This window comes from Lagopus leucura, unplaced genomic scaffold (assembly GCF_019238085.1).
Source record: "Lagopus leucura isolate 7727_CA_CO unplaced genomic scaffold, USGS_WTPT01 Super-Scaffold_100002, whole genome shotgun sequence".
Classification (NCBI taxonomy): Eukaryota; Metazoa; Chordata; class Aves; order Galliformes; family Phasianidae; genus Lagopus; species Lagopus leucura.
The window spans coordinates 54,471,624-54,496,057 of NW_024962263.1; the positions used below are offsets into that span (position 1 = coordinate 54,471,624).

At 39.3% G+C, this 24,434-nt stretch overlaps 1 protein-coding gene across 8 annotated transcripts in view; it reads left to right on the forward strand.

Moving 5' to 3' along the window:
- FAM110B (family with sequence similarity 110 member B) overlaps nucleotides 1-24,434 on the forward strand; it is a 102,097-nt gene that overhangs the window by 50,451 nt on the left and 27,212 nt on the right. Inside the window, exon 1 of one of the 8 annotated variants that reach the window (XM_042870261.1) lies at nucleotides 15,729-15,767. The exons of the other annotated variants lie outside the window; for them this stretch is intronic. The gene's annotated coding sequence lies outside the window, so the exon portion shown is untranslated. Of the gene's footprint in view, nucleotides 1-15,728; nucleotides 15,768-24,434 lie in introns of those variants that run through there. 8 annotated transcript variants of the gene reach the window in all.

The following is a 24,434-nucleotide window of genomic DNA, read 5'->3' on the forward strand; positions in this document are numbered from 1 at the left end:
TAGATGCAAAAAAAGACATTTCCCCACAGTTAGGTTTGGACTGGGAGGACCTGGCTGTGAAGGTGGGTTGTTCAGGGTGCCATATATTTCTCCTTGCTTCAGAGGACCAACCAGAAGCATCTTAAAGAGGTGTTCAGTTAATTTATGCCTTCTGCCTTCTTAAAGAGGCTTTCATGAAGTAATTATCTCTATCTTCATGACCTCTGTGACATGAGGGAGTAAGTAATGGTTAGCTATAGCTGAAGAAATGTAGAAATTCCCCAGCTGAATAACATATTTGCTATAGGGAGGCAGCTCACTTATTTTCTGTTTCAGGTGTTTAGTTATCATTATTTGTAAGCAACATTAGACATAACAGGAAAAAGATGTTGTGACAGTATATCTTTGGTGGCGAATATATTACCTGCTCCCATAGAAACTGAAATACTGCACCCCATAGCTATTAAGGTGTGCATCTCCTTACCTTCTAAAAGAGCTGTGATGATCTGTACAAACATCTCCGGAAAAAAGACAGTCATGAAGCTAAAGCTGGTAATAGTTCAATTTAAACTTAAAACGCTTTAACAAAAAGGAATAAGCTACTTTGTTGTTGCTTCTGTCTTTGTGTTTTTTTTTTTTTGTTTTTTTTTTTTTAACCATCTCCTCTTTCTCTTCGGTAAACAAAGAAAACAAATAGAAGCAACAGTTATTGAGTGCTGTCTAAAAAAGTTCTCATCCTTCTTGCTATAAACATTTTAACGGTAACGTGCTAATTGCTGCAGGAAATCTAGCACACTTCAGATTATTCTTCTTGAGGCTTTGTATTCACATTTGCTGGAAATTTTCTTGGCTTCAAAGTTTGTAGTTGCTGTTTGAGAGGAGATGCCTGCATAGTGCATTTGCTCCGTGCCTTGTCTCTGCTGCATTGCTCTGTAGTTAAATCTCTACATCATTCATTAAGTAAAGGAGAAACTTTTCCTTTCCAATCAAGAATTATGGTCTGATAGTGATAGAACAAGAGAGAATGGTTTGAAAATAAAAGAGGGCAGATGTAGTTTAGATGATAAGAGGGCGCTTTTCACTTAAAGTGGTGAGGCGATGGCACAGCTGCCCAGAGAAGCTGAGGTGCCCCATCCCTGAAGGTGTTCAAGGCTGGATTGGTTGGGGCTCTGGGCAGCCTGAGCTGGTGGGGGGCAGCCCTGCCCATGGCAGAGGATTGGAACAGAGTGGGCATTGAGGTCCCTTCCAACCAAAGCTGTTTTGTGATTGTAGAGTGCAGTGGGTGTATGGGATGGTAAGAACAAAAAAGTATGTTACAAAAATCAGTGTCTCATCTGCTAGAGTGTTTCATATGTATGTAGCTGTCAAAGAGTGATTTCAATCATGTATGCCTAAGATATGTTTGTGTAGAAATGAATACGTTGTTAATGCTTTCAGTGTGGTACCCTGATCTCATTATAGGCTAATGGAAATATTTATATTCCTTGAAGAGTAGTGCTTTCAGAAGCACTGGCTTTGACTGTCAGCTGAGGATGGATATATGCAGTAATCTGAGTGCCAGTTATAAACAGTGTTAGACCAGCTCTGATTTATTAAGATATTAAGTCTTTTTTACCATTACATGTGTAAGTGCATATCACATTAGGTAAAACCATACCAAATCTAAAAGAAAGATGGTGCTTGAAGTTAATGTTTTTTTTTTTTGTTTTTTTTGTTTTTTTTTTTTTTGGTAGTCTGTTAGCAATGAAAGAGAAACTCCAGAAAAAGTGAGTTTATTTTGCAGGATTTGTAGTTACAGGCCTTGCTGTTTTTGAAGTTGAGTAGCAGTAAGTGATATATATGTAAAGGTTTACATTAAAATGGGAAAAGTGACTTTGTGCCCTAAAGTATCTTTCACCTTCTTATTTGTTTTTGGAGCCAACTCCAATTATTACGTTGATGGAACGTCAGTCTTTTTAAATGGTTCAGTAGGGTATCTGTAGTTGCTGCTCATTGCACATTGTTCATGGGAGATCACTGGCCTATTCCCTTTGGTTTTCTTGGAGAGTGAAAGTCTCTTACATCCTTCAAATCCCCAAACTTTGAAATTGGGCTGAGTGAGACGAGCCTGGCTGAGGAGGTGAGGGATGTTCTGAAAATAAAGAAGGACTCACTGCCTTAGCAGAATAGCAAAGTATGATCGGAATCATGACATCCTTCCCCATACTGAGATGGCTGGGCAGGATGGGTGTTGGGAAGAAGAATCCCCTCATTGCCAAGTAGCTGATGGGATGGGACAGTGGCTACTGGCTACTGTAGGGCTGCTGTTCCTGTCCCATCACTTTCACTCATTTGCTGTGATTTGTTATGTGGGCTGTGTGGAGCTGTGCAGGAGACTTGAAGAGAGGAGGAAATATGCATAGCTCTAGGCACCTATCTGTCAAATGCTTGCAGTACACAGAGGAAGAACGTGTTTTATTGAACAGGGTGACAGAAACAGCAATATCTTCTCCTTTTGGTTCTTGCAGCTGCAGTATTTTGCCTTAGTTGTGTACTTGGGGAATGGAGGTTGAAAATATAATGGAATTTTTTTTTTTTCACATTTAATCCCTTGTTACAATTCATTTTAATTATTCTTAGATTTATTACCTGAGTTTTTAAGTGTGACCTGATGGATCAGTACAGAATGCAACTGACAAACCATGATCCTGGATGCTGCTGTCTGGGGAATCCTAGTAACAGGATTACTGTCTGTGTTTCTTATTGTCTCTCATGGATGTACTTCAGCCACCTATGGGTACCAGTGCTTGCTGCAGTCTGTTCAGAGAACAGTGGAAGTTTTCAACCCAGATCCTCACTTCATAAATAAATGTGTTTTTTTTTTTTTTTTTTTAATAAACATGAATAATCAATTCCTATCCATAACAAACATTTCTTATTGTGCCTGATAGTTCTGAGGTATATTGGCTTATTAATTGAATGTTGTTTGTGCTCCTGATGATTATATGGCCATCTATTTTATTGGCTGTTTATCTGCTGGGTTTTGTAGAGTGGTTTTGTTGTATCCATTCCTAGTATCAGTGTGGATACTACAAAATCTCTATTACTGAAAAATAATGATATCTGAAGGAAAGGCAGTAATTTAATGTGCTTAACCTTTTGGAAATTGCTAGACTAGCCAAAGAGCAGACTGATCTGCTCCCTGGTTAGGAAGTCTGTACGAACACATTCACTATCCACACTGTGCAGCTTGTGGTACAACTTGTATGGGTTGGTAGGGCCATTTAAACTGAGAGAAATTTGAGCATTCAGGTCTGTGTGGGTACACACTTTTTCAGAAGTTTGGGAATACTTGGCTTTTGCTTCTGTTTCAGATCCATGGTTATAATGAGCTCTTCTGAGATCTGGATCCTGTTTTTATAGGTAGTGATAATGGAGAGTTATTGATATGGGGAGGCATGTGTTTGCATTATCACCCAACAGTATGATACAGCCTCTGTCCCAAAGCATTGCCTGCCTGTATTATCTGAACAGAAAAAGGCTAGAGAGGTAGGGAAAAAAAAAAAGAAAAAAAAAAAAAACCACAAAGATTGTAGCATCTTTTATGTCACCACAGGCTGTGAGCTGAAGAGTCTATGTTTTATGGTCATAAATCATCATTCCTTATATCCTTAAATCCTTAAAAAGGGCAAAAAAAAAAAAAAAAAAAATCAGTGTAACTGCTCCTGCCCATGTGAGCACTAACAATGCAAACTTCCCAGGGTAGGGACAATTTTCTTCTGTCTCAGTGTCATAATTGGCACTGGGTATTTTGGGCATTGCAGTCATCCAGAACTGACTGTTCAGCTTTGTGTTTCTCTCTGTGACATTCCAAAAACAGTCCAACCAGAAGATGTATGAGATACTGAAAAATTGCATCCTGTTCTCTTCCATCACCACTCTATCAAACCTTTTGCAATCCCGGCTTTCCCCACCTCATATCTCTTTGACATCCTGTGGAATGCAGGTTGCTGCTTTGGCCCTTGTGCCCCAGGGCTGGGTAAAGCCCAGCACACGCAGAGTGCTTGCCCTGCTTGCTGTTAGTTGTAGTGGAAAGCAGAGCATGGCAGCTGGAACAGAACAGGACCTTGAAGTAATAGATGGTCTCCTTGTCTTTCAGTGTTTTGGTGTATCATTTCTCTTTTCCGCACAGTTGTTCTTCCCTTGCTGCCACCTCAGTTCTAAATTTGTCTGTCCCATTTTCCCATTCAGACCTATCTTCTTTCTGTTACTCACTTTCTCCAGTCAAGCTTTCTCTGCCTTTCAACTTCTGCCTGCCATTCAGCCCTCTGTGCTCTGGCATCTTTGCAGCCACCACTCCTTTTTCAGTGGTGAATGTCCAAAAATAACTTGGAAGTAGAGGTGGCCAGGGATGGCATGCAGGTGAAGAATTTAAGTTCTCTTATCAAAGAGGCTTTTTTTGTTGTTTTGTTATGACTTTTTATGACTTTTACTGATGTAAGGTGTCCTTGGTTTCTACGTAGAAAGCTCATTTTGATAAACACAAATCTTACCCCTGACCTTTCCAAATCTGACATCCCTGCTTTTCTTCTCTTACCTCTTTACTGAAAGCAAGCATTCCTCTTCATCTTCCTGTCATCCTCCTGTCATCTCTACCTCAGGGCTTTCCAAAGTGATTCATGAGCTTTGCTGGCTGCTTTTTGAAAACAAGACCCCTTTTAATTGTGTCTGTACTCAAGTGCTCCACATCAGCTGTGCTGTAGGGTGGCAAACTGAGGGGCTGCTCTTACCAACCCTCTGTTCTTTGCAGGTGTTCCAGCCAGCGGTGGCATGATGCTGAACCAAATAATGACAGCTTTTCTGCTGCCTACAGGGATGTGAACTGTGTGGGTGCTTGCTGGCTTGGAGTTGTGTTGATTTGCTCCTTTGTGCTGGCTACTTGATGAATTTACTGCTAAAGGGGACCCGGCACTTTCATGGTTGCCTTAGTTAAATCTTCACAGACTGACAGCCAAAACAGATGGTGCGACCATCTCATAGAATCATAGAATGTCCTCGGTTGAAAAGGACCACAGTGATCATCTAGTTTCAATCCCCCCATGGTGCATGGTCTCCAACCACTCATGCTAAAGTATGTAGGGTTTGGGTTCTTTGTCTTGATAAGGAATTCTTCCTGCAGCACACAAAAGCTGGGGTACTTCTTTACTACCAGCTGCACTGTTTACCTCCTCAAGAGCCAGTTTCTGCAAGTATTTCCTCTTTCCTCCTTCTACAAAGCAATTTATGGTTTTTTATTTTACTTCAGCATGACTCTGAAGACATGCATCAATAGCATGTCTGCAACTAAGTCTTAAACCCATTCTTAGAAGAGTTCTACAAATACTGAATCCATTTGGTGTTGAATTAGTATTGATTTTTTTTTTTTCCTGCAAACTTGCTGAAACTTGATTGATACTTCTCTCATATCCAAGAAGTAGATACATCTGCAGCTCTTCCAGCTTTGTGGAACATCCTACTGAGGCAGTAGGATCCTACACAGAGCTTTTTTTTTTCTTCTGCTTGCCAAAAATCATGCAGTAAATTAGCAATGTATATAAATAACTCTTGGTGAGGAATAAAGGAAAATGGAGCCAGTCTTTTTTCATTTGATGTCCTGTGACAGCACAAGAGGCAATGGGCACAAGCTAAAACACAGGAATTCCGATGTAAGCATATGATTTATTATTTTTTTTTTAACTGTGAAAATGACCAGATGTTGGCATGAGTTTCCCAGAGGTGTCATGGAGTCTTAAATTCTGGAGACCTTCAGCAGCTGCCTGAACATGGGCCTGAGTGACCTGTTTGGGCAGTGATTGGGCCTTTTTCTGTATTAACTATGCTATCCAAAATTACTTTGGGTTTCTACACATGTACACACCCATACATAATAGGTGGAGATCTGTATTCATCTACCTATTGCTAGTTTGTATATAAACATAATGGAGATCAGGACAAGCTGGAAAAAATAAATGGAAAAGAGTTGCTTAAGGAAATAATTTTTTTAAAAAACTGTTTCATGCAGGCCACACTTTCTATGCTTTATGTAGACATTGTAAATCTTAGATAATTTACTTTCTACAATGATATTATCTCATTGCGTTCAAAAACATTATATAAAATTACTTCAGAGAGGGCTTTAACTTTCTTAGATGGTTTCTGTTGGGCACCACTTACACAGAATTACGTCTTTGTTAAGGACCATGTTAAACTTAAGTGGGCAGAAAGTGCACAGAAGGAAATCTGCATGAGAGAAAGGAGAATAAAAGGCTGTGGGCCAGAAGAAGGAGGTGGCCCCTCAGCTGGACTCCCCTCCAGCATGATACAGCTCTGAATTAGGCAGCAAACATAGAGAAACTGGCCTGCTTTGAGAACACACTACAGGCATTGCGTTGTTATGCAAATACTTTCTGGAGTCCTAAGTACAGGTAATTAAGGCTGTGCTTGTACTCAGCCTGGTTTCTGCAGTCCATTTGTGGGTCTGACATCACTGCTGAGAACTAGAAGACTGGACAAAACTGGCTACTAAAACTGTTTTTAGTCCTTAGGTGTGTATAAGTAGCATCTGTCCTCGAGGCAGTGCTGGAGGAAGCTGTTAGGGCGTCCTTTTTAGTATTAGTTGGGTGACTGGAGAAAGAAAAGGGATCTGGCAGAGCTCTTCATCCTTCAGTCATGACTTTTGCCTTATAATATTAATAAGGTTCCTTTCTCCTTTTCAGCCCCCACTAAAACAGTTTTCTCCTTGTTTCAGTGGTCACCATGGTTAGTATTACATTGTTTGGGGTTGAGAGGTGGTCTTTTGTTTACATCTTGGCCAAGACAAGTGGCAAAGAGTACAGATCTGAGGTTTTATATTTGAAGTAGCAGAAACTTTATCTTTGTTTTCAATTTTTTGGATTTTTACTGTTTCAATACACACATTTTCTGTTTTGATGTTCTGCGTTAGAATATGTTGTGGGATTTATTTTTTCCTGCTTATTTACAGGTTCTGACATAACATCTTAGAAGTTGTACATAGACATTTCTTACAGTGGAAGCACTTGAAAAAAAAAAAAAAAAATCTGTTCTGAAGATGAAAGAAACCAATCTCTATTTATGAGAGCTTCCTTAGCTCCTTGCTTAATACATCAACTTCAATCACAGCCAGAAAGAAATATTAAATTTTATTTTTTGTTGAATTTTCAAAAACTAATCAGATAAATCCTTTTAATCTTTATAAACTGTACAGTTTTTGTTTGTTTTTCCCATTTGTTTCTTTTTAGTTTAGCTTTTAGGCCTTTTACACATGATGAGGTTATTTTCCTTGGTCCCTACAGCTGTCTTTTGAAAATCCTTTGGAGGTAATCTGTAATAGTGAGGAAGTTGTACCTTGTTGGATGTTATAGGCATGCATGAAAAAGCAATGAGTTTGTCCTAGCAGGTTGAATCTTCTTTCCCTGCTCTTAATTCCCTTTACCATGCATACATTTTAGAACCATTCCTTTGTCTCTGCCTTCCAGCCCCTTCCCAAATTCACACATTCTGTGAATTTTGCTTTCAAGGACTGTTTGGCTGTCTGGAACTAGAAGAAAATGTCCTGTTCAATTTTGTAGACGAAAAAACTTGCTTCTCATTCCCTATATATCATGCAGCTAAAGAAGTTGCAAATATTTTATATGAAATCCTTCAATAAAGTGGGATCTGCCCTTAAATAAGGCTGCCATGCAAGTCAGTAACAGCCCCCCGGTATTGGCAACAAGAACAGGGTTATCACCACTGTGACCATTGCCTTCGTGCCTGCTTCTGCCCTTCCCAGCTCTGCAGGGCAGAGGTGACAGCCATGGCAGAAAGGGTTTAGTTGCTTGGGGAGTTCTGTGTAAATAAGGCAGGGAAGGATTTGTTAGAACTGGGGATTTGATTCTCATCTCTTCACAGGGGTTGTAGCAGTTTGTTACTTTACTTCTGGCAGTGATGTGCAGCAGTGTGAGAAATGCCTTCTTTTCTTTACAGCTGGAAAGGAGTTACCATTAAGCACAAGGATGCTGTATCAGAGCTTTTTTTTTTATGAATTCTTTCTTCCTCAAGCCTGCCAGTTACAGACCCCAAACTGCCAACCACGAGTACATTTAAAACAAAGATAATGACAAATTGCACAAAGGCAGAACCTCATCAGACACTCTTGGGAAGGACTCTCAGAGATCTGACTAATTGAGAGTATTACCATAGCTTGAGATTATTGCAGTGGTTGGTTTCTTTTGGTCAGAAATACCAGCGAAAGCACAGCTTCTCACCTTGCACTGTGCCATCAGGCCTTTTACTCTGGCATGGAAAAGTTTGGAAGTTCAGGGTATTTTTCAGAGGACAGAAATCCAGGGACAGTGAGTCTTAGGGGATCCTCATTTCTTTTTGCTTCAAAACAGAATTGCATGTGTTGCATTAAGAAAATAAGCCACTAATACTGAAGAACAAGCTGGGGCTTATTTTTACAATTGATTGATTCTGGTTTTATAGTTGTGGGAGAAATCAGATGGCCTGGTTACAAATGCAGAACTGATGCATTGTTTTACATTGTTTAAAAAAAAGTGGATTTTTTCCTTGCAAAGAGCAGAACTGAGCTAGGTGTAATTCTGTTTTCAGTTCCTGTTATATTTAGCACAATTGCAGCATAGCCTTCAAGTCTGGAAGACTAACATCCCTAATTCACGCGAGCTGTCATCTGAGGTGGGCTGCATTTCTTTGAAAGCACAAAGTCCTTAAATAATTTGCATTAGTTCTGAATGGTTGAGTTGCCTCCAATACGGTTTGATTACAATCTTTATTACTGTGTAGGTGTCATTTTTGTCTGTATATGTTGTAAATATATAAAAGCAGAGTTAATATTAAATAATCTCTTCTACATTATTCTCTGCTCAGCTGATATCTCAAATTTCTTTGTAGGGTTTTTTGAACCCCTCAAGTGTCCTAATATTTCTTATCAATAAGGTCACATTCTTAGGTAGTAGATGCAATTGCTATCAAGTTAAGGCATAAGGCTCTCAGTAGATCAAGGAAGTCCTTATGATGAACTTTTCATGCGAAGTGAGCTCTTAAATTGGCTTCTGAAATTTCTCCTTAAGGTAAAAATCCTGCAGTCCATGTGAATCAGAAAGTATATTTCTCTTTCTGCCTTATTAATTTTTTAGCATAGTAATGAAAAATGAATTTATAAAAAAGCAGTTGTTATTAGTGGAGCAAAACCTGGTCAGTACATCTTAGCTCTGCTTTGTTCCTCTCAAGGATCTTGCAGCCAGGTGCAGTCTGTATCTTGAAGTTTTCCTGGTGCTGCATGCCCAAGATGCAGCATTTCCCTGTTTGCCCATCCATATGTCTCATCTTACTACAGAAGTAGCTCACCACCACTTTTCTAGCCTGCATGAAAGCAGTCTTGTGCCATTTACATCAATCTTGAATATTGCATGAAGGGAGCATTTCTGAAGCCTGTGCACTTTGATTATATCATTCCTCTTTACATCATCTTGCTGGTTCATTCTTTGTAGACAGTGCTAAAACTCTCTACATGATATCCTTGCATTAGCTATCGTCTCTCATTTGTTATCTGAATGCTGGTTTTCTGTCTCCATAGTGCCATCTTAAGTCGCCTTGCTGTTATGCTTTCCAACCATTGTGTTTTTGCTTTGTCTCGCATCCTTTCAACCTGGGAAGAGTTAATTGTTAAATCAATTCAGTGTGCTCTAGGATAGTGGTCTTTAATTTACCTTATATCATCAAGCAGTCTCACAAAATGGGTATCAACTTTTCAGTTAAGACATAGAAAAAGGTTTTCTTGTACTTGTAGCAACACATCTCAAGAATCCTGTCTGCTGGAAAGGCTTTTCTATGCCGATGTTAGGCAAAATCTCATAACACAATGGAAACTTGAAGTGTCTTCACTGATTAGAAAGAACAAGTCTGGTCTAGTTGTATTTCTAGATGAGTGCATTTGCATGCCATGAGAATTATCATCAGTTAGAAAAGCAAATTGTCCTAAGAAGGAAAATGAAGAATAAAGTCAATGAGACTACAAGAGACAGCTTGAAGAATGATGAAAAAACATACAACTTTGGATGGTTCTGTTTGCCAATGAAGGTCTGAAACTCAGTATGTATTTTCTGGTGCTTTCTAAAATAATTTCTGCAGGTACCTATATTTAGACTGTGGGAGCAGAGGTAACAGTGTCATTTTGGCAGACTTGAAGCACTGCTTCATGGCCTAATAAGAGAGGAAGATGCCTTGCTTTGGGAACCAGAAATTGCAATAATAATGGTGCTTCTGTTCTACTGACTAAGTGCTTTTCTTCATGTACAAAATGGGAATGACTAGTCCAACCCACAGAGTGGCTCCAAGCATTAATTAACTCTGTTCAATGCTGTTCTGGAAAGCAAAGGATTTTAGTTGTTGTCCTTGGTGTTTTGTGTTGATTTTAATGGATGCCCAAAAGTCTGAAGTATAGTTTTGTTTGCCAGATTATTCAAAACTGTGCTACATTCACGAGCTCCCAGAGAAGGAAGTTGACAATGCTACTGTGTGGTCATGGCATTTAAAAGAAATCAATAAAATAATTGTCTTATTTATTGGGACCTCTACCTGTATTTTCAGTGTTCACACAAAACCATGTCAGAGTGCACAGAATCTTTAAAACTGATTAAAAAATTGCCAAATGTTAACTGCCATTACATATTTAACAGTTAAACAATGGATTTCTTGCTTAAGGCAGGCATTTCTTTTCAGTAAATTAGGAGTGCAGCAGGTCTCATTGAGGTCCTGAGATGGAGATGTTTCTAAGACACTGTTACAGAGCTTTGCTTACTTCCACAATACTGTCATAAATAACACTGTGGTGATGGCTGGGAGCAGAAAACTTGTTCTGAAAAAGTACCTGGTACTAATTCATGGGGAGAGAAGAAGAATAAAATTAAGGGATTTCCTGTACTAAAAGTGGAATTAAGCATAGGAAACAAATGCACTTCAAGATTCAAATACAACTCTGGCATGTGATTCTGTTTCCTAGAAAAGTGGCATATTTTTTTGGGGCTTCCAGTTGGGATGGCATTTGTTTTTCTTATTTATTTTTTAACTATAAAAGGCGCATGTGAGGGAAATGCAAATGGAACAGCCTGAGAAAGTATAAGGGCTGGGCTGATTCCCAGCTGTGGGTGTTCTTTCTGTATGGACTCTTCTGTAGGGTTGAAGCATCTATAGAAGAAAGGACTCACGTTCAAATATGGCTTCCTTATATAATCTCTTGAAGTTTATATAAATTATGGATACTGGAAGTTTACAGAAGAGCCTAGAATAGTATTTATTCCTTGTAAAAAATTTAAACATACATGTGGGTATCAGGTTTTGAAAGTCTGAAAACAGTAGCCAAAGGTGGTATGAGGTCATTGTGCAATTTTGCCATCACTTCCCACTGATACTGATAACAGGCGTGAGAATTGCATGTGATGGTCACTGCTATGCTTTGCATGGCTCAGAAAAACAAGCAGCCTTCTGTGCCTTTAGAAATCATATCTACCACAGAAGGGCCGGGGGCAGCTTCTCAGTCTTAATTGCTTCTTCAAGCACTACTTCAGCAGTGGTGCTTTGGTAACCAAGGGAAGGGTGGAGCCAGTCAGTGCACAATTAAAATTTATCTCACTAGCAGCGGGTGGGTTGTTCTGCCTCACTTTGGATCTGAGTTTTGGGGTAGGAGATCAAGTGGCAAGTTGGGAGGGTGAAGAGATGCACGCTGGCATTGGTGTCTGGGGACTCCAGGTTGAGACATCCAAAAAGGTGATTACACCTCTTGTGTCTATGGTTTTAGAGATGTATGTTTCAGGTTCATACTAAAACACTTCAGAATTATATTCTCTGTCTTACCCTGGGACTGTCCTTGGGCAGGAGGAGCTGGGGCTGCCCATCAGTCAGGCATCAGTCATTTTTCCAAGTGTCACTTCCAAGGTGATGGAATGTTGCCTTGACTTTCTCAGTAAAGCTACCCTCATAAATCCAAAACTCACTTACACTGTCACAGCAATTCCATTTTTTTAATGCACATGAGTATTATCCTTGAAAGAGAGGACACTATTTTAAACGCTCCTCTGATGTATAGTGAAATTCTACAGTAAAAACTTTTCTATCCTAGGACAAGCAATCCAATATGTAGCAAAGGGACACAAAATGAGAACTTTGCTACCACTGCCCAGTTCCCATCCCTTGCTGGCGGAAGAGCGTGCTTCTGAGGATCATCAAACGGACATAACCATTTTTATACCATCCCAGCAGTTTGCATAGTATAAAAGCAGCCAGATTGTGAACCATTTTAGCTGTCAGTACACTGGCTATTAAGATATAAATTCTATGTCAGTATTTCAAATTATTTCCCATAAATAATGATTTACATATAAGTATTCAGATTGTTGCAGCTTAAAATCGGTTGATGTCGCATGAATCGTTATCATTGAATTGCAATGCCCTTGTTGGCAGTAATTTAGTTTTGGTGTTTGATTTATTTTCCAGCGCTTTAGTTTTGCAACTTGTATATTGTATGACAGAAATGCAGCTATGTGGGACTCTGTAATTCAAAGCCGTTAGTTTTCATCTACAACTGTTGGTTCTCTTATGTTTTTCCTGCTAGTTAATATGCGGATGTTCAGATTTCCAGAAGATGGTTGTTTGTTTGTTTGTTTTTTTTAACCTTATGATATGATTAGGATAATCCAGAAGTAAGGATGTGACCTTCAAAACAGTCAGGTTGGCAGCAGGCTGTGGTAGCTCAAGGTTTAATTGGAATTTCATCAGAGTGTGTTTTTTCTCACAGTATACATTAATGATCGGATGTTTTTGTTTTGTTTTGTAAATTGCATAGAACCAACAACTCAGAGAAGATTATGATTAAGTACTTTGTAATGTACTTAAGAGGATGCATTTGATAATGTGTTTGAACTTAGTTTTTCTGTGACTTATCAAGTGTCCGTAAGTGCAGGACTTCTTTCTTGTTACTGGAAGGGTAAATTTGCACAGTTTTGAATTCTTTGCTCAGTTAGATGATCACTGCCATGTATAAAAATCCCTGAGCCACCAATTTTTTTTTCTTTTGTTTTCTGGAAACAGCAACAAGATGGAATGATAGCCACAGGTGAAAATCACTGCTAAAACAGCCATTTAAAGTCAAGAGGTCGTTCGGTCTATAGATGGTCAGCACTAGATTCGAGCTTTATGTGTAATTTCGCTATGGTGTTCCATTCATGCAGATGCTTTTTTGAGATTAGGAAGAACTTTTCTTCCTCACCCCCAACATAATCACAAAAACAGTGCAGCAAAAGGTCGCTAATACTAAATAAGTGCATTCAAATTGGAAACTATAGTTGCATAAGTTTGTGTATGTCTCATGCTTCAACTGATATTGTCCCAGGTGAGAAATCTAGTGATAAGGGGAGCAGTTGTTTCTTTATATTCTCCGGATGTGATTTTTTTGGAAAGCAGGGGGTGGAGAGAATTAAGAATCCCCAGTTCTGGCTCAGTTGCTACAACTTGATGTGGTAAAGGAAGGCGATGAACAATCCTGTGCTTATGTAAGTCTTTTGGGAAGGGTTTGCATAGTGTTTTTGGATACTGTTTCTTCTTTTCCCTCCAGCTTTCTGGAAGGAATATAAATTATAGCGAATTATTTCAACAAATTAATCTAAAATGCTTTGGCATTAACTCTCAACTGTAAATGATCGCATCATCTAAAATAATAAAAACCAGTCAGGTCAAAATTGGAGAAGCTGGAATATTTCACATATTCTTCCAGTGATAAAAATGAATTCATAGTAACTTCCTTTTTAAAAAATATCTCTAATTTCACAAATCATTGAATTCAGCACCAGACTTACTATACTTGCTCTACTGGCAAGCAATATTACAAGCCAATACATCTGGCTCTTGTTGACACAACCGTAAACTGGTGACATTTTCCCCTTAAATTTCAATGCAGCGTGAGTCAGAAAAAGTTCATGTGTATAGTCTCAATAATATTAAGAGATTTCTTATGAACAGTGAGTCCACAGCAATACCCTGGGGAGGTTGTTACAGCAGGCTTATGACAAAAAAATATTTATATACAATGAGATGCTATCTCTTAAAAATATATGTATGTACATCCAAATATAAGTCTTCAAGGTTTTGACTGCAAATACTCGATACCATTTGAATAAAGCCAATTGTGAAAAAACTTCCTGGGTTGGACAAGGCTCCTTGTCCTCGTAGGATCCTGCAGTAGCCACTACATGAAGGTGCTGAGGCTGTCTGGGGAGGGTTGACCGTAGCAAGGATGTTTCCCATCGGGGCAATGATTTTTTTTTTTTCAGGGATATGAAGAAACACATTTTTTTTCTAATCGGTGTGAATGTAGGACAGATTCTCTGGGCTGTGTGGATGTGATGGCTGTGAAGATGATGTCTTTTGAACATTGAACTTTATATGAGACTGTTTTTAACTTGAATACTCTCAGCTTGAATATTGTCTGATCAAGGATGGCAGGTTGACTTTTAGGGCATCTAGTGCCATTTAACATGCCACAGGGTACATGAGGCAGCATGACAGGAAGGATCCTGAAGTGTAAGAAGCTCTGTGACTGAGGTCTCGGTGTGTTTTGCATAGAAAAGGGGAAGATAAGGAAAGGGTGTCATCTGCTTGTGACAAAAAAACAACTAGATGTGGAGCATTAAAGCTTTCTGTGTCTGTTAAAGCTTTCTGTGTCTGTTAAGTGGAACTCGGGAAACTTAAGAGCAAGTCATGCTTTTTGTTGCAGTGGTGATTTTTTTTTTTTTTCTGGATCTATTCTTGCCTAAGAAACAAAGCAATTTCTTTGTATTTTTAGTAATATTTTCTTTAAAGCTGTAGGAGTAGTTTTAAAAAAAAAAACAAACTCAACTGGAAAGGCAGGAATTTTTATAACTTTCTTGGTTACTAACTTGATTATAGTGGATGTAAAAAGTGGTCCATTTTAGTAGTGCATTATGTTACTATGGTAACATAGACTTACTAATTTAGAAACCCTTCAGGCTAGTTTTGAGAACACTAACATTGCACTAGTGTACCAAAACATGAAAGGACTTCTTGTTGAGGTAGCTGCTAAATGTTTAGGATGAACCCTGCAGATAATTCTGGATTTTTTTCCCTCTCAGTTTCCATCAGTATGCCAGGTAATTATTATATATATACTATATATTAAATATTATATATTATATATTAAAAAAAAACAACTGTGACCAGAATACAGTTATTATTCATTTACCTTAATGGCTGCCACGTTTTGCTTATTAATTTGTTTCCTTCTTGGAGTCAGATCTTTGGGCCTCCATTGTGAAGCTGCTATAACAAATACACGCTTTATGCTCCCAATAAGCAGATGGTGTTTTAAGGGCAATTTGACTCATTCTGGGACCTCTGTGGAAGTAGTGTATATTTTGTTTGTCAGTGACTGTATATCGTTCTCCAAGTCCTATCAACAAATTCTGCATCATTCTGTTAGCATATGATTGCAAATTCTTTCTAACGGTACTGATTTTTCCCAGCTGTGCATATACTGGGGGGAGTCCTACTACCAATTCTATTCTGTGTATTTGAAATGTATTTGAAATTGACATGTACTATTCAAATGCTGTGCAGCCAGTAATCTACTTTTTTTTTTTTTTTTTTGCTTTATTATATTCATTGAGAATTAGAATCCCCTTCAGTAGAGAGGAAGAAATGCTACTATTCACTGAGAACACCAATTCGTGCTTCATGAGGTCTGTCTGCATCACTTCTTTTTTGCTTCATCTATCCTTTCCATTATTTTACTGAAAGAGATGAGCAGTTAGGCTCTTTGCTGTAGGTAACTTCCTATGCAGTGCCTGTTCCTGTAACAAACAGCCAGTGAAGCTGCTACAAGCCCTGGGTTCTTGCTGAAGTCAGTAAGAACTGTGTCTTGTGGAACTGGCCTGGGTTTAGAGTGTAATTTTGTCAACAGCAACTCAGGCAAAATTAAGATTCTAGATTCTGAGCTTTTACTGAAGGGAAAAAAGAAAATAGGCATATCTGGTTCTTCTGTTTGTAAGAATGACTGAAACCTGCTGGAGCTGCCAAGGAGCTCAAGGATGTTGGTACTGGCTGCAGAGAACATTTGCTTTCAAGCAGGATGGCTGCAGCCCATGTCTGAAGGTTGTTAGGTATAATCAGCACTTTAAGCAACATATGCAGGAGGCAGATAGCTGTGTTGAATAAAACAGTTCAAACCAATAAATCTTTGCTAAATTGACCAAACCTACGAGAAGAGAATCCAAGTTTCATACAGAAAAACACAGCCAGGATTGAGCGGGCTACAACTGGCACAGGGGACTGCTTTCATGACACACTGCTGAGGTTTCCCAGCTGTGCTTCAATTGATCCCTCCCTCCACCTACTACTTCCTTCCCCCTGGAAAGTAAGGAATATTTAAAACTTGAATTACTTTATTTAACAAGAACAATTCTGTATTTCCACATACTGTGATCCTCACAGTAACAGCAAGACAGGCATTCTTACATTATTTAGAGCTATAAAAAAAAAAAAAAAAATGTAACAATTGTCTTTACCAGCATGAAATGCATTGTGATTTAAAGGCATAAAGAAAACGCCAAGGCCTGTCTCTGAGCTGTCGGGCAGCATACAAATACAGAGGCTAATTTTGTTCTTTCCAACCTTAAACCAGGCTGTGACCACCTGTAGCCCTTCTGCCTCTACCTGCTTCTGGACAGACTGTGAAGTGCAGGCAGGAGCAGCTCTGCCCTCACCTATCCCCATCCCGTTGCCTTCCAGGAAGACTTTGATGCTCAGTTCACTACTCTTCAGTTGTGATTGTTCCCCACTAGCCTCTCCATCCCTTTATTAAAGAACATATGAAGCATCACATTTGACTGAACAAACAGACCCTCTCCCTCAAACAGCTTTCTCCCTCCAGGAAAGCCTTCCTTTTTTCCAGCAAGCTCGTTCTTGCCCTACTAGCTGTTGATACACAGCCAGACCACTTCACAGCTGTACTGCAGGTAATTCAGAAGGAAGAGTCAAGTCATTTATTGCTGGAGCACAAAGTTCCCTTCCTGCATCAGCAACACTGAGGTGCTGGGGACTGTCCCTTCCCACAAAGCAGCAGGGCCTTTACGTAGGGCCTTATGGTGCTGTCCAGATGAGCGTGCCAAAGGTTTAATCCTGAGCACTGGTACTGGCCAGGGTGGTTGGGTTTTTAATCAAAATGTCCCATGCTCCTTTGACAAGCATGTTATTTGGGTAGTTTTTTAGTTGTATGTTGTTTTGCAAAGGCAGTGTGCATCCACTTTGTGCTAGAGTATTTTTCTTTCTGGTTTCTCCTCTACCATGTAAGTTATTGTGGTACCTTATCTACCAGCCATTCTCATTAGAAGAGATGCTTTGCAGAGATGCTCAGTCAGAAATTTTGTTCCTTATGTCACGTGCTTCTATATACCCATGTGTTAATAGTCAGCATGCCTGATGAAACTCGAGTCCTGTGAGTTTACTTTCATGGCGGTGACACAAGTTGCAAGTTTTCTCACAGTCTAGCAAAGGAATAGACAGAAAGCAGAGCTGTTGTCAGTGCTAGAATTAACATACCATATGCTGTCTACATCACCTTTGTCTTGTAGAATTGTTTACTTTGGAAAAATCATCAGAAACAGTCCTTTTTTTTTTTTTTTTTCTTTCAAACTCTGACCTTAAGCGCAAATAGTTTCTGTTTGCTTCCTCGGGTTCCTCCTGTGTGTATGTACAGGAGCAGTCTTGTTCTTAAGCTAGCAAATAAAAAAAAAGCCCTAATTCTTCAGGTGCTAAAGCTAATCTAACTGCAGTTCTTTCTGAAGAATTTTTTTTTTTGCTACTTCTCACATGTAGAGAAAATAATCACTGACCCATGGATCTGTTACTTATGTTTTCTCTTGTTTCTCCTTAGTTTGCCATTTCCAGTTGCTTTAGTAAAGAAATCAGTCTTATATGATTCCTTTTTTTTTTTCCTGCAAAATGTTTTATTTCATTTGTGGCAATATTTTAGGATTTAAAGACAAAATTGCTTCAATGTAAGTAGTCTAATGGGGAATGATATAAAACAAGATTTCATTCTTGCATCTTTTCCAGAGTTTTGTTCAGCTTCACCTCTCTGAAAGATTTTAGCTGTCCTCTCTAACCTGAGAAGCACAAATATAAGAAATAGAATTGAGGGCGATGTAGGAAGACAGAAGAAACTGTCTGCACAGATGATAAAACAAGAATCAAGTGTTAACATTGAAAAACATAGGGTTCCTTAATGCTTACACTGCAGGTGCGTGAACCCAGGGAATGACCTCTAAGAGAAATAGGGAAAAGGCTTTAGTACTTGTCTAAGTCATTAGCTAAAAGACAGTAGAAAATAATCTTCAGTTGGCAGGGTAATGAGCCAGGAAAGGATCAACTCTTCACATCTGTAATTCCCAATTGCTTAGCCTTTTGTATCCCGCAAGTCTCTCATCAGAGAAAAAAAAAGAAGCTGTCCCGTAAATCAACTTTGTTTCTCCCAAAAGCTATTTAGTTACTATTATGACAGATCTGTTTTCTGTTGTCGAGATGTAGAGATATTGGGTTTTCTTCTGTTTACAACTTCATTCTCATCTCATGTAACCCGTCTCCATTTACATGAAGTTATTTTCTTTCACTTTTTCTTCCCCCCCTGAAGTTGGATTTATTTTGTTGCATCTCCTTCCTTTCTTTTCTAAAACTGAAATCCTCTGGGTTAAATTATTTATTCATCTGTGGATTTATCTAAAACTCCTTAAAACAAAGTTTCTTGTCGTGCTGTGACCTATTCACACTGTTTTTCTCCTTTGTGATTCATTTGTAATGCCCCCTGACATTGAGTTACTGTTCTCGTAGTGAACATTCAGTAGGTGCACCTTCTCTTGGTGATTCCTCTGTTCATCTTTTACAGTCAAGAATTAAGAAGCAAGCTATAATGCCTTGTGTCATTCCCTATTAAGTCTCAGTTCCTGTGTGGTTGAACAGCACAGGTGTGTAGGAACACCTGCAAAAATGTTAGTTGATGTGTTGCTTGGAGCGGATGATGCTAATTTTTTTCTTTTTTCAAAGAGCCGTAATGAAGGAGGAAATCCAAAGGTTAAGTCCAACAACTGTAAGTGGTTGGAGTAGGTGCAGATGTGGAGGAGCTGCCAGAGCTCGTGCTTCTGCACTGCTCTGCGGTGGCTTCACCAGCTTGGTGAGAAGCGGGGTGCTGTAGAGCACTCAGATGGACCAGGTCTTTGGCAGTGCCAACCCACTGAGAGTCTTGGTTTCCCTGCTTCCGAATGCAACTGGCTGCTGTTATGACGCATTTGAACACCATGAATATCTCTATTGGGCCTGACCGTGGCTTGGCAGCCTGTGCATTTGTCAGGCTGAGCTGTGGTCCTGGTCAGGCTACTAAAGAGTCTTTATAACATGTGATGCTGGCACAGCTCTTCTCTTCCTCGAGTGGTGATGATGTCCACCTGCCATCAAATCAGTCTTTGTGTCCCAATCATACAGGCAGCATCTTAATCAAAGGATGTGCATTCCCATAGCTTTAATGTTTGCTTGGCCTCTGGCAAATGCAGCCCACAGCTCCAACAGTAACAGCAAAGCTGGGGAAAGTTAATTCGTGGTTGTCTTGGCCCTTTCCCAAAATCTTTAGCATTAAGCATTTTCTGTGCTGATTTTGCTCTTCAGTGGTCTCATTTGATAGGCAGGTTGGCAGGAAAACAGCCAAGTGTGGTTGCTGGTGACTGGAGTGACACTGAAAGAGGTGACCTAAATTTGCAACGTTGTGAACACTGTGGTTGACCTGGCATTCCTGGGCTGCTGCCTGGCTGTGCAGTTCAAGAGTCAGAAATGTGTCTATGCAGGAGCAGTTCTGTGTCAGATTAATTTAACTGGTATTTGTAAATTGGGAACAAAATGGAGGGAGCTGAAGAAAGCCAGGGAAAGAAATGTAGAAAAATGTAAGTAATATTTGAAAAGCCTGAACAAAACACAATAGCTTGCATTTTGATCATTCACCAGAGTCTGTTTCAGCAGTTCAAGTTGTTCACTCCTAGAACAAGCGTGAAATTGCTGTATTTGTGTACATGGATGATAGGTTACAAAAACAACACAGAAGCTTTTCTAGGTGGGAGGAGCAACAAGGACCTGTCTGAAAGCAAAGCGTTTCTAATTTTTCTTTTCTGTTGTTAGATAGAGTTATTTTTTCTTGTTGTTGTATTTTGTTGTTGCACACTGCTGCAGGAGGGCGCTTCGGCCATCTGCATTCTATCATTCCAGCATGAGATTGGTGGTGCTAAGCCCTTCACTGCGTTTCGGCTGCCACAGTTTGCCACTGATTTTTTATGCATGCATGAACACGGGCAGACACGTGCAAGGTGTAGGAGGGTGAGGTTTGGGAGCATTTGACAACAGCCCCCGCACATGCCGATCGTGCTGCCTGCTAGCAGAAAAACGTAGCAGAAAGTGCCAAACGGGTTTTCTGAAGGCACAGTAAGGTGCAGCTCATAGAAGCGTTTGTTATTTTACTTTTGCTGATAAAAGCAGATTTGACAGATAAGCAGACTGCTTTGTTTTGCTTTACTTCCAGGCCATGAAATCTTCCCTACTTCCTCTTTTTCTGCACCACTGATGTCACTGGTGTCCCACAAAATGGATGCTGTAATTATCTGTTGAACAAGAGACAAACCTGGGGTCAGTGGTTCAGGAATATTTTTTGCAAGCTCCATTTTGCCAAGAAGAAAAATGTCTTGGTCTTTCTGGTTTAGCACAAAAGAAGTGAGGATTTGGAGTACTTATTTTTGTCTTTAATTATCAGAAGTTTCTTGGTGATGACGCTGGCTAAACAATAAGGAAATAAAAAGCAGTATTCTCTCAAGGGCTTGGAAGAACTTACACAGGGTTTTGCTGACCTGTGTTTTTGTATCAGAGATGGGAAAACGTTCTGATGAATCCAGTCTGTCTGCTTAGGAATAGGAAATGTCATTTCCATAGGCATCCAGTCTTGCAGCGGATTTATTAAGTTCAGTTTCTTACTTTAGCTCATCTCTGCTTCTGCATTCCACTGAAGTGTATCAGAAATACCCTTAAAAGAGAAGCAGAGAAGGTAGTTGGAGGGGAAATTTTGATTTCTTAGAAAAAACACTGAAAAGTTTAATCAAATTTGTTTAAATTCAGTATCCTCAAATTTGAGGCAGTCTAGAATTGTTTTGTTCTGAATTCCTCGAGCCCTAAGCATTGGTGGGGATGTTAATCCTTTATTAGTTTTATTCTTTCTATCTTAAACCAAGGAATGAAATAACTGTATTCATTAATTACCTGAATTTAGTCTCCATCTCGTGCAGTATTTCAGGCACTTCTAATTTATTCTCATCTTCCTCTGCCCATCTGGTGAATTGTGTTTAATCTCCGTACAATATCCTGCATCATAAACAATTACTTAGGATCTCCCTTGCAAGAAGTGGAAGGTATGCTGGAAAGGAAAGGAGTGATTTTTTTTCTGGAGTTCACTGTAAAATATATATATAAATACCATAAACACATCATGTATGTATTTGTAAGTAACATTAAAAAAAAAGTTTATATTTCCTACAATCTGTTTCCAAGTTCTAAGTTTTCTCAAGCAACACTGAAGTTAATGGCAATATTTTGCATCTCAGTTATTGATTTTCTAGTATAGGTACTGATGATGAATGAAAGAAGATAAATTCAAGTGTAAAAAGAAGTGTTATTTTCTAAGAACTAGTAAGATATTATTATTTAAAAAAAAAAAAAAAAAAAAAAAAAAAAAACTCTTACAGAAATTTTGTCTCATGGGCTCACATATTTATCCTTCAGTTCAGTGCAGGTATCCCACCAAGGAGGTGAAATATGCTTCCTTAATGACAGTTGGCCCTTCTCTGCAAAACGTAGTGCTTGCAGGTTTATTTAGCAGTCCCCCCCAAGTTAATTTGCTTTTATCGATTTAAACTGAAATGTGCGTATTTGGGTAAAGCACACTTAAAATTAGGAGTTTCTTCAGAAAGTACCTGTAGCTGTTTTGTCTTCATGCACCATAAAAAAACAGGTAGAAATTCAGACTTGTTAGGTATTATTTTGATCCACTGAGGAAAAAAAATGAACAGATTTACTCAAAGGCGATGCCCCAAAACAAGAATACAATGTGTTTTTGCTGAAATCCTCTAGGGAATGCAGAGATCTAAGAGTACTAGGAAGAAGGAATAAAAAAAAGTAAACAGTTGCGTAAAAGATGTAAACAGAACTTTCAGATTTCATATCCTTGCTGCCTATGTATGTGTCATTGTCAGATTTCTCCTTCTGTCTCTTGCCTCCGGTGTGTTTCAAAATATGAAACTTTTAAACATTGATTTTTTTTTAATGTATCTGCACCTTTTTTTTTTATCTCATCCCTTCAGTTTTTATCTACTTATTGCAGTCCAGAATTTGTAATGATTGTACAGAATCATAGAATGGCCTGGGCTGAAGAGGACCACAGTGATCATCTAGCTCCAACCCCCCTGCTCTGTGCAGAATCCTGCACAGGCTGCAGGACCAGGCTGCCCAGAGCCACATCCAGCCTGACTTTGAATGCTGCCAGGAATTCGGGAGGGGGGGGGGGGGGGGGTTGTCCACACCCTCTTTGGGCAACCTGTTCAGTACGTTACCATCCTCTGAGTGAAAAACTTCCTCCTAGTATCTAACCTAAACCTCCCCTGTCTCAGTTTAAAACCATTCCCCCTTGTCCTATCACAATCCACCCTCATAAACAGCTGTTCCCCCTCCTGTTTATATGCTCCCTTCAAGTATTGGAATATTCCAGCTTCTTGAAAGTTCACAAAGTCAGTGATTTAGTGATTGGTTTTTGCTTCTGATTTCATAGTAATAGCTGTAAATAACTGAGTCGGTCTTTACAGCACAAGGGCAGATAGTTGTTGTGATAACTATTTTCAGTATAAGAGATTACAGGCAGAAAATAGAGGATGTACTAAATTTCATAATTCACTGAAGTTTGATGCTTAAAGTTTGTGTTATAACAGTATTTCACAGGCTATAGCTAGGGTTGTTTCATTTTCTGATGTCAATCTGGCTTGATAAGGCTTGAATGTTCTGAAAGCTACTGCAAATCATTCCAGGACTGAATATGTGAAATAAAAAAATATATTTTTTAGTATATTGTAATGCTCCTGGCATTTTGTCATCTTAGATTCTGGTTGGTTTTTGTTTGTTGGTTTTTGTTTTGTTTTACCAAAATTTGATTGTTCTCTTTTGGAATAAATCCTAAAACTTACCTTGTTGTTGGAGGGGACAAGCCAGTAATACAAGCTTATATCTGCACAGTAAAATTTAATGCTTCAGCAAGTGTTACAGTGCTGGAGGAAAAGATGTAAATATCAGATGCACTTCATTTCATGCTGAATGACTTTGTTGTTGTTGTTACCAAGTTGAAGCAGGAGCCTCCCCATCAGCTACAGAGGATAAAATGTAAAGTCACTAAAAGTTAACTTTTCTGAAGGCTGCCACTCTGCACTGCAAGTCTTCACTTAAACAGGCTTGAGAGGAGCAGGACAGGAATACCTTCCTTGTCTGACCTGAAATGTTGAATTTTTACATTGTTTTTATGTTGCTTAAGTATCATTTGAAGTGTTCATTGGCTTGAGAGCATGAGCTGCAAATGCTAACAGTTACGGAGTGTGATTAGGCACATTTTGATTACATGTAAGTGGCTGTGAGTAACACTACAAGTTAACCATTAGTCATTGTGTGGTGCTGTGTCGTTTAATTGATTTTGATGCAAGAATATGAAGGGTTGTCATAACTGGCTTTCTCAGAAACTGTGTACCCTGCAATTTGTGGTAGTGATGCAGGACCAATTAAAAACTTGAGCTCCAAAACACAGTATTACAATCATCTCCGTTCCCGTATTGCTTCCCTTTGTAATTTACACTGGTCTTGTTCCTTGTTAGAAGAGCACTTTCTGGTTCAGTTGTCTAATCTGAGAGTCCCAAGATGTAGCATCAAGCTGCCAGCCAGCCTGCCTGTGACTTGGAGTCAGGGCTTGAATGAGAGAAGAAGGAAGCTTAAGAACGGTAAACATAAGGTTAGGATGGACCTCAAAGCTGAGGACCTACAAGTTTCTCTCTACAATATTCCTTCCCACACAGGCTTTGAAGATAACGTCACTTTCCCTAGTCATGGATAATATGCAGTTAACTAGTTTCTGTGAGATGGCTGTCATTACCAGACTGGATTCCTGAGCATCTCTATTTCTGATCTGGGAGGGTGCACTACAGGGTTGCTGTTGGGCAGAGAACAGAAGCAGTCAAGCTGCTAACACTGCCCATTGCTTGTGCCATGCCACAGGGAGCAGCAGCACTTCAAAAGCC